This window comes from Neofelis nebulosa, chromosome 1, assembly GCF_028018385.1.
Source record: "Neofelis nebulosa isolate mNeoNeb1 chromosome 1, mNeoNeb1.pri, whole genome shotgun sequence".
Lineage (NCBI taxonomy): Eukaryota > Metazoa > Chordata > Mammalia > Carnivora > Felidae > Neofelis > Neofelis nebulosa.
Genome location: NC_080782.1, coordinates 239,662,394 through 239,678,330, shown reverse-complemented (window position 1 = coordinate 239,678,330; position 15,937 = coordinate 239,662,394). Strand labels below are relative to the sequence as shown.

Sequence of the window (15,937 nt, the reverse complement as noted above, 5' to 3'; positions counted from 1 at the left end):
GCCCACATTCCTCTCCTCCTCACCTAGGGCACAGCACCCAACAGTTAAGCACACAGGCTGGAAAATCACCTATCTTTTCAAGCTTCACCGAACGCTCACGGCATGCCAGGGACTGCTATAAAGGGGAGCACTCGTGGACACGGCCCCCCTGGCCACACAGCCTACTGGAGAGACAGACACTAAATGGTGTCATGGGAATGATTACAAGGTGACAAGGGCCATGTGACTCCAGGCCAGGCACCGACCAGCCGTATGGTTATCGCCAGATGCTATGACCTCCCTAAAGCCGCATCTTGAGCACATGACCGTGATCACATCTGCCTCATGGGATTGCTGTGTGGGTTAGATGAGAGAAAGTAAGGACAAAGTCTGGTGCTGGCCTTCATGGATGACTCCGTCTGTCGGCGACGAATACAGGCCTTCGCAAGCAGGGAGAATACCATGGACCTCTTTGCATCTTGTGTCTAGCACAGTGTCCCCGAAAAATATTCACAGAAAGCGGAGAAAAAGAGTAGGGAAACTAGAATCAAGCTACTGTAATGCAGACACAATTAACATCAGTAAGTCTAAATTCTCTTTCTATAATTAACTAGTTTCAATAAACACCAAAGTCATAACAATGTCAACAAACAGGTAAGAAATCATTTACTGATTACACACACACCCCTCTGAATTTCTGGAGTGATAAAACACAATTAACACTGCCACCAAAAAAAAAAAAAGACTGTCACTAGCCTTTATTAACTTCTCATAGGATTGAACCAATGGATATAGTCCACGCTGAAGAATCCGGGACCCTTATGCAGGTAACGCGCCCCAAGACCTAACACTTCATCCCTGAAATTTGCGAAGTCTTCTGTCCGCAAAATATCATCTTCATTTCACTGGCGTTTACCTGTTAGCCCTTACCTAGGAACTTCAAGCGATAATTACTCGGCTTCCTGGATTTGAGTACCTGCGGCTTTGCAAACCTATCTTCTAATTCACACGGCAGAAGATCACTACAGATCACATGAGAAAGGGCACCCTATGAACTTTATGTCGCCTAAGATGCACACAGCCAGACACGTTCAATGAGGAAATGTGTCTTACTGAGGGCCATGCTCCCGGTAAGGTGAAACTGAGTTAATACGGTGAACACCTTCACCTCCAGGAACACACGGTGGCCACCTGCCGCGCCCCCTGTGCAGATACCGTGAAGGCACCCCAGCAGTTCATGAAGTGATGGCGTGTTCCGAAGTGTAGCCCAGGGCCTGGGATAGTAGGTCCGCTGCAGGGTCGTGTCACTACCTGTGTTTTGTTCAGAATAACGGACAGAAATAAAACATGCGGCGGATCCGCTGACATTGCGAGGGTTGCCTGCTTTCTATCGACATGCCGTCAATCCTCTCTGATGATCTCGTCTCAGGAATTTCCAAAATTCCTGGCGTAACAGCTTTTAGCAATTTCTTACAAAAAAGGAACTGCCAGAGTTACGGCTGAAACATATGGAAAACTTGGGTAATGACAAACAGTACATATTACTGTAGTTCAAAAAAAGGGTTCGATACAAAGAATCGGGTAACCGTTAATTAAAATTTGTAGTCACTATAAAAAAGCAGCACCTCAGTATTATTATAACTTCGTATAAAAATAGCATGAACTAGCATTATCTTATAATGCTATAATAACAGGAGTTATGTACTGACTTTCCTCTTCTCACATCTCCCAAGGTTGAAAGTTCAAGGTGTAATCTTCAAAAGGGCCGGCCCGAAGTGACAGCTTAAGGCTGAAATGAACTGATGGCCTTCTATTTCCTTCTAAATCTACACGTTACTAAGTTAACCCTTACTCCATATAACAATAGCCAGAACACCCGTTGGAGGCAAGCTGGCCAGTTCAGTCTCCTCCTTCCCTGAAAGGACTAGAACCCATCTGGTGTGACCTTCGCAGCCCTTCCCTGCTCCAAGGCTGCATGATGCCAACACCCACTCTTCTCTTAAAAATTAAGGTAAAATTTGGGGAGCCTGGGTGGCTCAGTTGGTTGGGCGTCCGACTTCGGCTCGGGTCATGATCTTGCGGTCCGTGAGTTCGAGCCCCACGTTGGGCTCTGTGCTGACAGCTCGGAGCCTGGAGCCTGTTTCAGATTCTGTGTCTCCCTCTCTCTCTGCCCCTCCCCCATTCATGCTCTCTCTCTGTCTCAAAAATAAATAAAAACATTTAAAAAAAATTTAAAAAAAAACCAAAAACAAACATATAGATTAAAACATACAAATAAGTTGACTGTCTGATTTATTCCTATCTACCCTCTAATTCAGATGCTAAAAGACCCCAGGGCTATTGCTTAGAAATACGTAAACTGGGTTAAAACTATTAAAAATATAAATATATTGGGGCGCCCGAGTGGCTCAGTCGATTGAGCCTCCGACTTCAGCTCAGGTCATGATTTCACAGCCTGTGAGTTCGAGCCCCACGTCGGGCTGTGTGCTGACAGCTCGGAGCCTGGAGCCTGCTTCACATTCTGTGTCTCCCTCTCTCTCTGACCCTCCCCCGTTCATGCTCTGTCTCTGTCTCAAAAATGAATAAACGTTAAAAAAAAAATTTTTTTTATAAATTCAGGTAAAATTCACACACCATAAAATTCATCCTTTTGAACTGTACAGTCCAGTGATCTTCAGTGTATTCAAAGCTGTGCAACTATCACCACTAATTCCAGAATATTTTTATCACCCCCAAGAGAAACCCCTTACCCATCAGCAGTCACTCTGCATTTCTCTCCTCCCCCCCGAGCCCCTGACGACCACCAATCTATTTTTTTTTTAAGATTTTATTTTTAAGTAATCTCTACACCCAACATGGGGCTCGAACTTACAACCTTGAGATCAAAAGCTACTCCACCAACTGAGCCAGCCATGCGCCCCATCAACCTACTTTCTGTGCCTATGGACGTGGCTATTCTGGACACTTCGTATATATGGAATCATACAATAGATAAGTGTTTGTGCTTGGCTTCTTCACGTGGCATAATGTTTTCAAGAGTTATTCATGTGGGGGAGCGCCTGGGTGGCTGTCGGTTGAGCCTCCGACTCTTGACTTTGGCTCACGTCACGATCTCACGGTTCATAAGGTCGAGCCCCGCGTCAAGCTCTGGAGCTGCTTGGGATTCTCTCTCTCTGTCTCTCTGCCCCTCACCTGCGCGTTCTCTGTCTCTCTCAAAATAAATAAATAAACTTTTTTTTTTTAAGTTATTCATGTTGTAGCATGCGTCAGTGCTTAATTCCTTTTTATGGCCGGATATTTCACGGTATGGATATACAATTCTTGTTTATCCATTCACGCAAATGTCAACTAAAGGACACCTGGGTTGTTTCCACTTGTAGCTATCATGAATAATGCTGCTGTTAATATCTGCCTACAAATTTTTGTGTGGACGTGTTTCCAGCACTATTGAGTGTATAACTAAAAGTGGCAATGCTCAGTTACATGGTAACTCTGTTTAACTCTTTTGGGAACGGCCAAACTGTTCTCCAAAGTGTCGTACCATTTTATATTCCCACCAGAAGTGTGCAAAGTCCCAATGTCTCCACATCCTTGGTAATACTTATCATTGCCTATCTCCTTTATTATATCCATCACAGTGTGAGTAAAGGGTATCTCACCGTGGTTTTGATTTGCATTTTCCTAAGGACCGATGATGTTGGGCATTTGTTGTCTCTTGTCTTTTGGTTGATAGCCACTCTGACAGGTGTGAGGTGATATCTCATTGTGGTTTTGATTTGCGTTTCCCTGATAATTACTGATACCAAACAACTTTTCATGTACCTGTGGGCCATTTGTATGTCTTCTTTGAAAAAAGTCTATTCAGATCCTTTGCCCATCTTTTATTTATGAAAAAAAAAATTTTTTTAATGTTTATTTACTTTTGAGAGACAGAGAGAGAGACACAGTGCGAGCTGGGAAGGGGCAGAGAGAGAGGGAGACAGAATCTGAAGTGGGCTCCAGGCTCTGAGCCTTCAGCACAGAGCCCGATGCAGGGCTCAAAGCCATGAACTGTGAGATCATGACCCGAGCCGAAGTCGGACACCCAACCGACTGAGCCACCCCGGCACCCCAAGATCCTCTGCCCATCTTTTAATAACATGGTCTTTCTATTGAGTTATAGGAGTTCTTTATATATTTTGGATATTAACCCCTTATCAGATATATGATTTACAAATATTTTCTCCCATTCTGTAGGTTACCTTTTCATTTTGTTGATGGTCTCCTCACGGTGCACGAAGCTTTTTAGATTAATGTAGTCTCACTTACTACTTTTTGCTTTTGTTGTTTGTGCTTTTGGTGTCAAATAAAAAAAAATGTTGCCAAGACCAGTGTCAAGGAGCTTCATCCTGTTTTCTTCTAGGAGTTTTATGATTTCAGTTCCGATGTTTACGTCTTTAATCCATTTCAGGTTAATTTCTGTGAGTGCTCTAAGAGGACAGTCCAATTTAACTCTTCTGCATGTGGTTATCCAGCCTTTCCAATATCACGTATTCTTTCCTCATTATTGACTCCCTTGTCAAATATTTGTTGACCATATATGTGGAGGTTTATTTCTGGGATCAATTCTGTTCTGTTGGTCTATGTGTTTGCTGTTATGCCTGTACCATACTGTTCTGATTACTACAGCTTTTTTGTTTGTTTGTTTGTTTGTTTGTTTGTTTAGAGAAAGAGAAAGAGCAACTGTGAGCAGAGGAGAGGCAGAGGGAGAGAGAGAAACTTAAACATCGTCCATGCTCAGCACGAAGCCCGACACGGGGCTTGTTCTCACCGTGAGATCAAGACCTGAGCCAAAATCAAGAGTTGGACACTCAATCAACCGAGCCACACAGGTGCCCTGATGACTACAGCTTTGTAGTATAGTTTTAAATCAAGACATGTGATGCCTCTGGCTTTGTTCTTTCTCAGGAAGAACTTTGACTACTTGGGCCATTGGAATTTTCACAGGAATTGCATTAAGTCTGTACATGGCCTTGGGTATTTATAGACATTTTAATGATATTAATTCTTCTAATCCATTCATATGGTGTATCTTTTCCATTTTTTTTTTTTTTGTGCCTTCTTCAATTCCTTTCATCAAGGTTTTGTAGTTTTCAGTGTATAAATCTTTCACCTCCTTGGTTAAGCTTATTCCTAGGTGTTTTATTCTTTTTGATGCAATTAGAAATGGGATTATTTTATTTCTTTTAGTTCACTATTAGTATATAGAAATGTAATAGATTTTTGTATATTGATTTTGTATCCTGCAACTTTACTGAAGTCATTGATCAGTCTAACTTTTTGTAGTCTAAAGACTGGCAAGGACTTCTAGTATGTTGAATAAATGTGATGGGAGTGGGGTATCTTATCTTGTTCCTGAGCTTAGAGAAAAAGCTTTCAGTTTTTCATCAAGTATGACATTAGCTGTGGGTTTGTCATACATGGCTTTTATTATGTTGAGCTACATTCCCTCTATACTCCTCTATACTCAATTTATTGAGAGTTCTTACCATCAAAGGATATTGAATTTCGTGAAATGCTTTTTCTGCATCTGTTGAAATAATCACATGATTTTTATCCTTCCTCTTGTTAATGTGATTTGTTACACTACTTGATTTGGGGATGTCAAACCATGCTTGCATCCTGGAATAAATCCCATTTGACTATGGTGTTATGATCCTTTGAATGTACTGTTGAATTCAGTTTGCTGAATTATTAATATTATTAATGTTATTTTACTGAGGACTCTTGCATCAATGTTCATCAGGCATAATGGCGTGTAATCTTCTTTCCTTGTGGTGTCCTTGTCTGGTTTTGTTGTCAGGGTAATGCTGGCCTTAAAGAGTCTAGAGTTTGGAAGTGTTCCCTCCTCTTCTGTTTCTTTGAAGAGTGAGAAGGATTGATATTCTTTATTTTTAACTGAACTAAAGTTGACATGCAATATCATATTAATCTCAGGTTTGCAATATAGGGATTCAATTACAGAATCCTCACCAAGCTACGTATAGTTATCATCTGTCACCATAAAAAATTATAACATTATTGCCTATATTCCCTATGCTGTATTTTTCATCCCCTTGACTTACTTTATGACTGGAAGTTTGTATCATCTATCTCACTCATTCCTCCCGTCCCTCACCCTTCTGGAAACCACCGGCTTTGATCTCTGTATTTATGAGTCTGTTTCCTTTTGTTTGTTGGTTTGCTTGGTTGGTTGGTTGTTTTCCACAGGGGCTGTAACAACTTACGTTCCCACCAGAAGTGCACGAGAGCTCCCTCTTCTCCACATCCTCACCAACACTTGTTACTGTTTCTTTGACACTAGCCATTCTGACTGGTAGGAGGTGGTATCTTCTTGTGGGTTCGATTTGCATTTCCCTGATGATGAGCGATAGTGAGCATCTTTTCATGGGTTTGTTGGCATTCGCATGTCTTCTTTGGAACAATGTCTATTCAGGTCCTCCTCTGCCCATTTTTAATTGGATTATTTGCTTTTTTGGTGTTGAGATATATATAAATTCTTTATATATTCTGGAGATTAACCGCTTATCAGATACATCATTTGCGAATGTCTTCTCCCATTCAGCGGGTTGACTTCATTCTGTTGATGGTCTCCTTTGCGGTGCAAAAACTTTCCAACTTGATGTGGTCCCCGATTGTTTATTCTTGCATTTGTTTCCCTTGCTTGAGGAAACAAATCCAGACAAATATTGCTAAGGGTGATGTCCAAGAGCTTCGGGTGTATGTTTTCCTTTAGGAGTTTTAGGTCTTACATTTAGGCCTTCGATCCATGTTCAGTTCATTTGTGTGTATAAGAAAGTGGTCCAGGGGCGCCTGGGTGGCTCAGGGTTAAGCAGCCGACTCTTCATTTTAGCTCAGGTCATGATCTCTCGCTTTGTGAGATCGAGCCGCATGAAGGGTTCTGCACTGACAGCACGAAGCCTACTTGGGATTCTCTCTCTCCTGCTCTCTCTGCCCCAAGAACAACACACTCTCTCTTTCTCTCTCAAAATAAATAAATAAACTTAAAAAAAAAAGTGGTCCAGTTTTTCCAACACCATTTACTAAAGACTGTCTTTTTCCCATTGTGTATTCTTTTTTCATCATAGTTACATGGCCATATATGCTATGTGTTCTGATCCACTGATCTTTGTGTCTGTTTTCGGTACCAGTACCAACCGTTTGATCGCCATGGTTCTGTAGCTTGAAATCTGGAAGCTGATACCTCTAGCTCTGTTCTTCTTTCTCAAGACTGCTCTGGCCATCCAGGGTCTTTTGTGGTTTCGTACAAATTAATAGGATTATTTGTTCCGGTTCTACCCCAGCCCATCTGTTGGCAACGACAGACCATGGTTACGGAAGGAGCACCGGCGGGCCGGGCTGGCCCCCAGCAAGGCTGGCTCAGAGCCCCGGCCACAGCTGCTGTGGGCACGCTGGCAAGAGGGGCCAGCCCCTGGTGCAGCCGGCTGAGAAGCCCGGCCGCAACGGCTGTGGGTGTGCCGGTGGGCAGGCCGGGGGGAGGGCTCCCCCTCCCCAGGGCGGAGGTCACTTTGGAGAGGCGCCAGTCCTGACTGAGGCGGTCCACCAGATGTGGCAGGGTGGGAGGAGGGAGGGTCTGAGGCGGCTGCGGGGGCCCTCAGGGTCCTCAGTGGTGCTTCCAGATCCACACTGGCTAGGCACCAAAGCCGGCGGCAGTGGTGGCCCGACCCGGTGGCGTGAACTCTCGGTCTCAGGGAGCAGCCGCAGGTGCCAGTGTGGTGGCGAGGGCCGGACGCGGACACGTGCAGCAGCAGGCAGCGGGGCAGGCAGAAGGGTCGGGGCCGGCTCCGGGCTCACGGGCAGCTGTGGGGGCCCTGGCCGCTGGCATGCTGCCGCCGGCCAGAGGGTCTCTCCCCGGGCACGTGCACCGCAGTGGAGACTGGTCACGGGGGCCACGGGCACGCAGCTGGCGGCCCTGCAGGGGCGGCGACCTGCAGGTGAGCACGATGGCGAGGCCGGTGACAAAAGACAGGGCCCGGTCTCGGCCTGCGGTAGCTGCGGGGGCCTGCATGTCTCACCCCAGGCAGGTGCGCACAGCGGAGGCTGGCGACGAGTGCCGCACACAGCCGTGGAGGTCGGCGGCGAGGGTCGGGGCTGGCGTGCTGCCCTCACGTAGCCTCCGAGGCCCAGGCTGGTGGAGCTCTAGGGCTCCAGTCGGGGAGGGAAGGGAGCGGCGAGATTCGGGCGGCTGGTGTCCACAGACACGAACACCCGTGGGGCAGACGCTGGTGACATCTGCAGGGGGCCCACGTCTGGGCCCTGTCTGGGCGGCAGAATATGCTGGATCTGTCTGCAGGGAAGGTCACGGTTACCCACCCTCGCTCCGACCGCCTGGCTGCTGTCGGTAGCCCGTTGTCCTTCCTCGGGCCTTGCTGTTTCTACACGCCTCGGTTTTGCCAGCGTAGGTGGGGCGCACCTGACGCGTGACCCTCGTGTGGTGCCCCGCGAGGCGGAGGAAGCGGGCCGTTCACGCAGCTCTTGCTCCTCGGGTGTGGCTGGGGAGCTCCCTGCGGGCGCTGAGCGATGCCCGCAAAGCCAAGCCGTCTTCCTTCTCTTCGGAGGCGATTCTTCTCAGGGCTCTTTTGTTCCACTGCGTTGCCGAACATTCCTAAGTGGACTCCAAGCCTTTCCCAGGTCCGTTTGTATCTGTGGGCAGCTATCTAATTGCCGAGATTTGTCTCTTACGCGCGGCCGGTCGGGCGAGGTCACTCCTGGAATTCTACAGCCTTGATAACTGCAGATTTTGTAGCGAGTTTGGAAACTGGGAAGGGTGAGCCCTCTGACTTTTCTTTTTCAAGATCGTTTTGGCTCTTCTAGATCCTCTGCATTTCAGTATGATTTTTTTTTTTTTAACCAGCTTTCAGTCTTGGTGCCCCCCCTCCCCCCAAAAAAAGAGGCAGTTGAGATTTCACGATTGTTTTCAGTCTGTAGATCAATTTGGGGATTACTGCCTTCTTGACGAGTCTTCCAGTGCACGAATGGGAAACGTCTTTCCATTTCTTTTGGGCTTCTTTAACTTCTTTCAATAATGTTTTACAGTTTGCAGTACACAAATGTTGGACATTTTTGCTAAGTTCATTCCTGAGTTCTTTATTCTTTTTGATGCTATTACAAATGGAATTATTTTCTTCATTTAATTTTGGACTGTCTGTTGCTAGAGTATAGAAATACAGTTGAGTTTCATTATTACTCTTCTATCCTGCAACCTTGTAGAACCTGTTTATTCGCTCGAATAGTTTTTTATGGATTCCTTGGGATTTTCTACATACAAGCTCATGTCCTTTGCTTTGTCCATGTACTTTGGAAGTAATTTTATTTCCTCCTTTCCAGCCTGAATGCCTTTCTTTTATTCCTTCTTCTTGCCTAACTGCTCTGGCCAAAACCTCTAGTATAATATTCAATAGAAGTGGTGATGGCAGCCAACACTGTCCTGTTCCTGTCTTAGGAGAAAGCTTGCAGACTTTCAGCACTGACTGTGAACGGTGGGGTTTTCCTAGATGCTTTTGTTCTGGTTGAGGATCAGCTCTGCCTTGTGATTCCTCATCTCCAGGTACCCTCGATGTGCCCTCAGGTCCTGAAAATTTGTATCTCAATAGATTTCTTGAATTTCTTCCCTGATGCAGATGCCTAACATCAATGCCTGGATTTAGACCTTTATCATCTTCTGCCTAGACTGTAAGACCTTTAAGGCAGGACCTGTGTGCGTGTGTGTGTACATACACATATACGTACACTGACAAAAAGAATCACATTCGTTAAACAAGATCAAGGTGCTATGAAAAAGCAGCAGCAGCTACTGGCAATAAAACCATAATTGTGAAAAGCAAAAAACAAAGCTAAAACTAAACTAACAGTAGTGAAAAAGGTAGCAAGGAAAAAAAACTGCAAGGTAATCTCCCACAATGGAACACAGAGCAAACGCTGAATAGGAATAACTGAAGGAAGGAAGGAAGGGAGAAGACGGACAGAGGGGCTTCAGTTTGATACTTCAAGTAACGGTCCCCAATGAAACAACTAAAATGCTGGGTAAAAGATATTAATGAAAAGATCTGTGAACGCACTGCTGAGGCAGGAGAGAGTGAAATGTTAGCGAAACGATCAAGGAGATCATTTTTACAAATAAAAATGCATGTTTTTCAGTATCTTATCTGGTAAAATCCACGATGTTTTTTGTATTTGTTCGCATCTATTATTACCCCTGCTTGCTTCAATGTTTCTGCCCTCCAACCCATGCTCGATACTGAAACCTTCACTCTCCCCTATAGCTGATCCCTGCCTGTGCCACTACTCTGCTGACAAACTTCAAACCTCCAGGGTCTCCCCTTTCCCTCCAGGATCATGTATAAGCCTCTGTGCAGACACACAGGACTCCTTAGTGTTTGATCTTAGTTTCATTTTCAACACCCAGCCCCCAGCCCCTGCTCCCATACCTCCCATGCCTGTCGTCAGGCAACCCGAGACGAGCATATTCCCTCACCATCCTCTGTCCCCATTATACCTCCCCTGTCCCCCTCTCCCTCCCCACTACACTGCCTTAACCTGAGGTAAAATCTGACTTGGAGTGAACTAAGCAGAGATAAAATGCCATTTCTGACGCCAGGAGGCACGATTAAACACCTCTGTGTCTGTAACAGAGTTCTCACAGCATCACAATGCATCATTTTTCACACTAGCTTATTTATACATACTCTTCTTCCCCAAAGACGATGTCTGTCAAATGAATTAACCCCCGTGAGGAGAGATGATACTGTTGGGATTAAATAGGAGCTGTAGTTTTATTTCTCAGTAGTTTAGTTGCAAAATCTCTGTTTCTAAGAAAGGTTTTATGGTTGATTTGGAAAAGGAGGGTAGAAGAGGCAAAAAGAGGGGGGGGGGGAAGATAAATGAACGTGGTGTTTCTCAAACTGTGGGGCCCTTATCCACTAGTGGTTTGTGAAACCAACAGAGTAGGTTGTGACCAGCATTTAAAAAGTGAAAATGCAGAACAGAAAATACTGGACCACGATGCACATAGTTAGGATAACTTTTAGTCCGTGGTACTTTGCTTCACTTTTACACACACACACCCCTAAACGTACATAGGTATATTTGTATCATCATCATAATGCAATGCATTCCTTCCTGTGGGCTTGGTCAAAATGCTTTAAAGTCAATACGTTAACGGTTCAAGGACGCAGGTAAGGAAACCAGCCCTACTCTAAGTAGAGAGAGAAGCCAAGGATACGCCAGCAGATGAGAAAGCTTAAGATGGGTGCTTTCACAGCATATGCTAAATTTTACCTGCAGGGAAGTAGTTTATGAAGACATAAATCACTTCTGTGCCCCTCTGCATTTAGCACTTTGATGTGTTTTCTAACATTACGTACAATCAGGACGCAGGCTCTCAAATGATGTGCCGGTCTCTACTGATTCTGCTTCTATCGGTCCTGTGTTCACGGAGCTCGTGAACTCTGCTTATCATCTACACAGAACAAAAGGAGTCGTAGGCTGTAGATTAAAATTATGAACTGCTTTTAGCTAAGCACTCTCAGAAAGAAAAGACAATAAGCTTCAGAGGTACTCATCACGAGCAAATACAGGGTGTCGAAGTAATTCACGACACGGAATAAACAGCACGGTGTCGGTACTCGTTTCTTGGATCCAACCGTGTGCACTCTGGTTATGGGAAAGCTGGCTGGAGGGCACATGAGAACTCTGTTTGCCACTCACGAATATGTGGAATGAATATTATGAAGTTTTAATTCAAAATAAGAGGTTATTAAACATAATTAGGATTAAAGTGCCCTGTGGATTCTTAGGATCGGTGCCAGCAGACTAATCTGAGATAACTCCACCACGGTGACTGTGCTGATTCCTCACAATGGAGACAAACCCGCTCACGGCTGAATTCTCTTATTTAGAACGAGCCAGCTCGGCAGCATCTAGCATTACTCTACTCATTTTCAATACTGTGCTTTTCTAAACTGTGGCCATCTATTATTCTCCAAAATCTTTTTGTACATTTCTTTGTTCACTTTAATTTAATCTCAATATAGGACTGGCTGAACATTTTGGAGAATATACTAAGTTTTAAGAGGGAAAACAGGTTGCCAAAAGTGGTTGTGAAACAAATGTAAACTACCGTTTGATTTATAGACCTCCACTGCTCTCGTTTAAAGGACTTAGCAGTGGGGAAGGGTTGTTTAGACTGTACTTGGGCTTAAGTGGAAAAAAGTTATTGCCGAAATTGTATAAATCATCTCAAATATTGTTTGATTTTAGCTTTTAAGAGTCTGAGTTTTCCTAAGTGTGCCGAGAAAGTTTGGTTGAGTTTTCACTCTCCATAAATCAGCAAGTATTTCAAAGCCTCCCCGAGACACATAAAAATATACACGTGTAAAAAGAATGACTACACCATCAGTAAGTTAAGGATCTGAAAATAATGCATATTAAAGCGAGCAACGAGCTGGGTCCTCGCTTCTGTCATTATTAAATATATAAAGAGGTGGAAAAGACACCAAGATAAGCTATTCTTACACGTCAATAACCACATATGGGCACGGAGAGCAGCTAGAAGGGCGCAAAGCCACCGTAGCGCTACTCAGGCAACCAGCCGCGCCTTACCTCGGGGGGCCTCCGGCTGTCTTTCGGGAACAGGGATCACCCTCAAAAGTCACCGACAAAAGAAGGTGGCCCACACACGAGATTCCCATCTATTTTCATCTGTTACCCATCCTACGTGCAAGTGATGTGATTTTCTTCCTCAAATGCCATTTTTGATCATTTAAGTCCCTCCTTTTGAATAAAAAAGCCAACGAAGGAACGCCGTCGATGGTACTGTCGTAGTGTCGTATGGTGACAGGAGCTACACTTGTGATGAGGACAGGGTCACGTACAAACGCGTCGAATCACTGTGTTGTCGTACACCCGAAACTAACGTCACATTCTGTGTCAGCTACATCCAAATTTTAAAAAAACGTCCCCTTTCAGTGATCACTTACTACACTCATAATACTAATAATGTTTAACATCTGTTTTGCATTTACTATGTGCCGGGTATTGGGCTAAGTCCTCTTGACAAATATTCTCTCACTCTTACGATAACCATAGTGGGTTCGATATCACCATCTTACAGATGAAGATCTGATGCTTAAGACTGGCTCTAGGCCATCTGATCCTGAAGCCTCGCACCCACCTTATTCCTGCACCGTCTCCCAGGCAGAGTCAACCTGGCCCTCCACGGGGGAGACACCTTCACTCAGACTCCTTCCCCTACACAGAACCTCAGCTGTGGACCTCCTACTTCCTCACGGAAACTTCTCACTCCTACCTTTGTAATCTGAAGATGTGACTATCCTGGAGTATTCTTTTCTCTGACCCTCACACGCTCTGGCCCTCTTTCAAATCACAGGTGAAACCTAAAACATTTCGTTAAAACCATAAACCAAACAAGTATGCTCAACTTCCCTATTATTATTCAGCATTATTTTGAAAGTTCAGCCACCGCACCAGTCAAGGACACACGGACGTATAAAAATTGGAAAGGGGTGGCAAAAATATTACTTACATGTGCTGTGGGATATGTATCTATATAAATATGTATATATATATGTATATCTGTCTATGTCCATATAGATGTAGATAAATAGATAAACATATATAGAAACATATCTGGAAAATCCCTAAAACCTGGTAAATAAGTATTGAAAACAGTCAGTTGTTCATCAAGACTGTGAGCCACAAAAGTAAAAAACGAAAATAAATAACTTCTATGTACCAATGGAGACTAGCTGGAAAAAGGTGCTGAGGGATATATAATATCCATTCACAACAGAAAAAAAATCTTAAAACAGGAATTCATGTAATAAGATACAGGAGGGACTTCCAGTAAGAATGTTATAAATGTGCAACACGGTGACGGGAATAGGTAGATGACGTAAATAGAGGAACAAAGGCATCTCTATTAATAAACAACCAACAACAAACACCCAAACTTCCACAAATGATTATCCAGTCTGGGCAAGAACCCCTGAAATGGAAAGCCTAGAAACAAACCTTGTCGTGCAGGAAAACTTCGCATCTCACAGAGGGCATCTTTTCAAGTCAGTAGGGAAAAACGGGTTATTCAAAAACCAACTAGAGAAACGAAAGCCGGTTCCAATCTCATCCCTTAACACTGCCACAGACTTAAACAGTCAAAGATTGAAACATGAAAAATAAAACCACAAGAGTACGAGAAGAAAATGTGGACAGAAAGTTGAATGCAGTTAGGCCAGAAAGCTCTCTTGAAGGCTGACAAAAAACTGAAAGAAAAGTCTAAAAGATTTAACTCAAAACAACATTTATTGCCATCAAGCTAAGTAACAAACATAAAACCTTCTAAGTGTTAAAAAAAATCATAAAAGAAGCTGAAAGATAAATAACAAAATGGGAGGACAAAATTATGACAAAAAGACTAAAAGGCTGACGACCCTATGAAAACGAGTAACAAAAAGATGAACGTAAAGATGGGAGAATGACAAAAATAGACAAAATTCAATTCCTACTGGATGGTAAGACACCACAAGGGAAGCTGTTGGTTTCACCGGCAGTAAAAGAATTGCAAGCAGAAATAAATTAAAGTATGTGTGGTCTATCAGATTGGCAAAAACTAAAATCAAATCCATAACTGGGGTCATCAAGGAAAAGCCATCTGGATTTTAACTTTGCGACGTGTACCAGAACATAAACTCTACACGTATCTTCTAGCTACGCAATTTCACCCTTAGGGATTTATTTTAAGGCTACAATAGTCAAATGGACAAGACATACGCATCCATAGTTAACTGTAGTTCTTCTACAATATCGAAAACTGGGTTCAGAACCTTGAACAAGAGCTAGGGATAGGAGTTAGGGTTCTGGGGCACAGTCTCAGAGCAAGAAGAGAAAGGGTGAAGACCAGACGGAGCCTGGGAAAACACAAGGGGCGGGCACGGGGGAGGCCTCAGTTTGGCACGTAGATAGGAGTCCAGCCTACTGTCTGCTCTGCACGTAGGATCAACACATTGTGCCTGGCACACAGCAAGAAAGGCCCCTGGAAGAAGACGAACACCAATGAGCCAAGTCTAAACTACGTTTTATCGAGGATTGAATTTAATCCTAGTAAAGACACCTGGGACTTCAAGGTGATCTGGGAAAGTAAGAGAATCACATTACGGACTCGGTTGCAAAGAAATCCATTCATTTTCATTTATTAACGTCCGTGTAACTTTTGTCCAGGTGAAGAACACACTTTCTTTTTACGTTCTCTGCCATGGTACTTTCGCACAGTACCCTGCAGTGAAAAACTGCTTGGTGCTGTGAAGACGCTGGGCATCACCTCGAAAGTCATCTCTTTTAGAATGTACCTTTTCCGGGACAAGAGAGTCTGCATTCCCAACCTCCAAGATCTCTCGAAGAAGGGAGGGAAAGTATTCAGGCTCAGGTGTGGTGAATTTTATATCCAGAACTCAAGCCATGGGGAGAAGAAGCTTCTCTTCTGAACCTAATCCAGGCTCAGCCCTGCTCCTTCCTCTCAGCTGGGCTCTGAGGAAAGGAAGGGCCATTTGGTCACTGACATTTCAATGGCCTTTATGTCTTCAATGGCACAGAAAGAACTGAATGAACGCCTGTGTCACTGGAAGCCAACTGAAGCTATGTGTGTCTGTGTGTGTGCGTGTCTGCCCTTCCAACTTTACAAGGAGTCTGTGCTCCTTAAAGAAAAATCGGAATGAAAAATACAAAAAGGAAACTGACACTCACCCGTAATCCGTGACTGTGATAAACAGTTGTTAATGTGAAAGCTCCCTTCGGTTTTCAAAAGACAAAAATCACACTATCTATGATTTTATTAGATGCTTTTCACTAACCTGATATTAAGAATTCTTTGTGAACGTTAACGGCT

General features: G+C 44.0%; 1 protein-coding gene across 4 annotated transcripts in view; it reads right to left on the bottom strand.

Annotated features, from left to right (window-relative positions):
* Positions 1-15,937, bottom strand: part of MIPEP (mitochondrial intermediate peptidase) — a 163,805-nt gene that overhangs the window by 41,299 nt on the left and 106,569 nt on the right. The gene's annotated exons all lie outside the window — the stretch shown is intronic.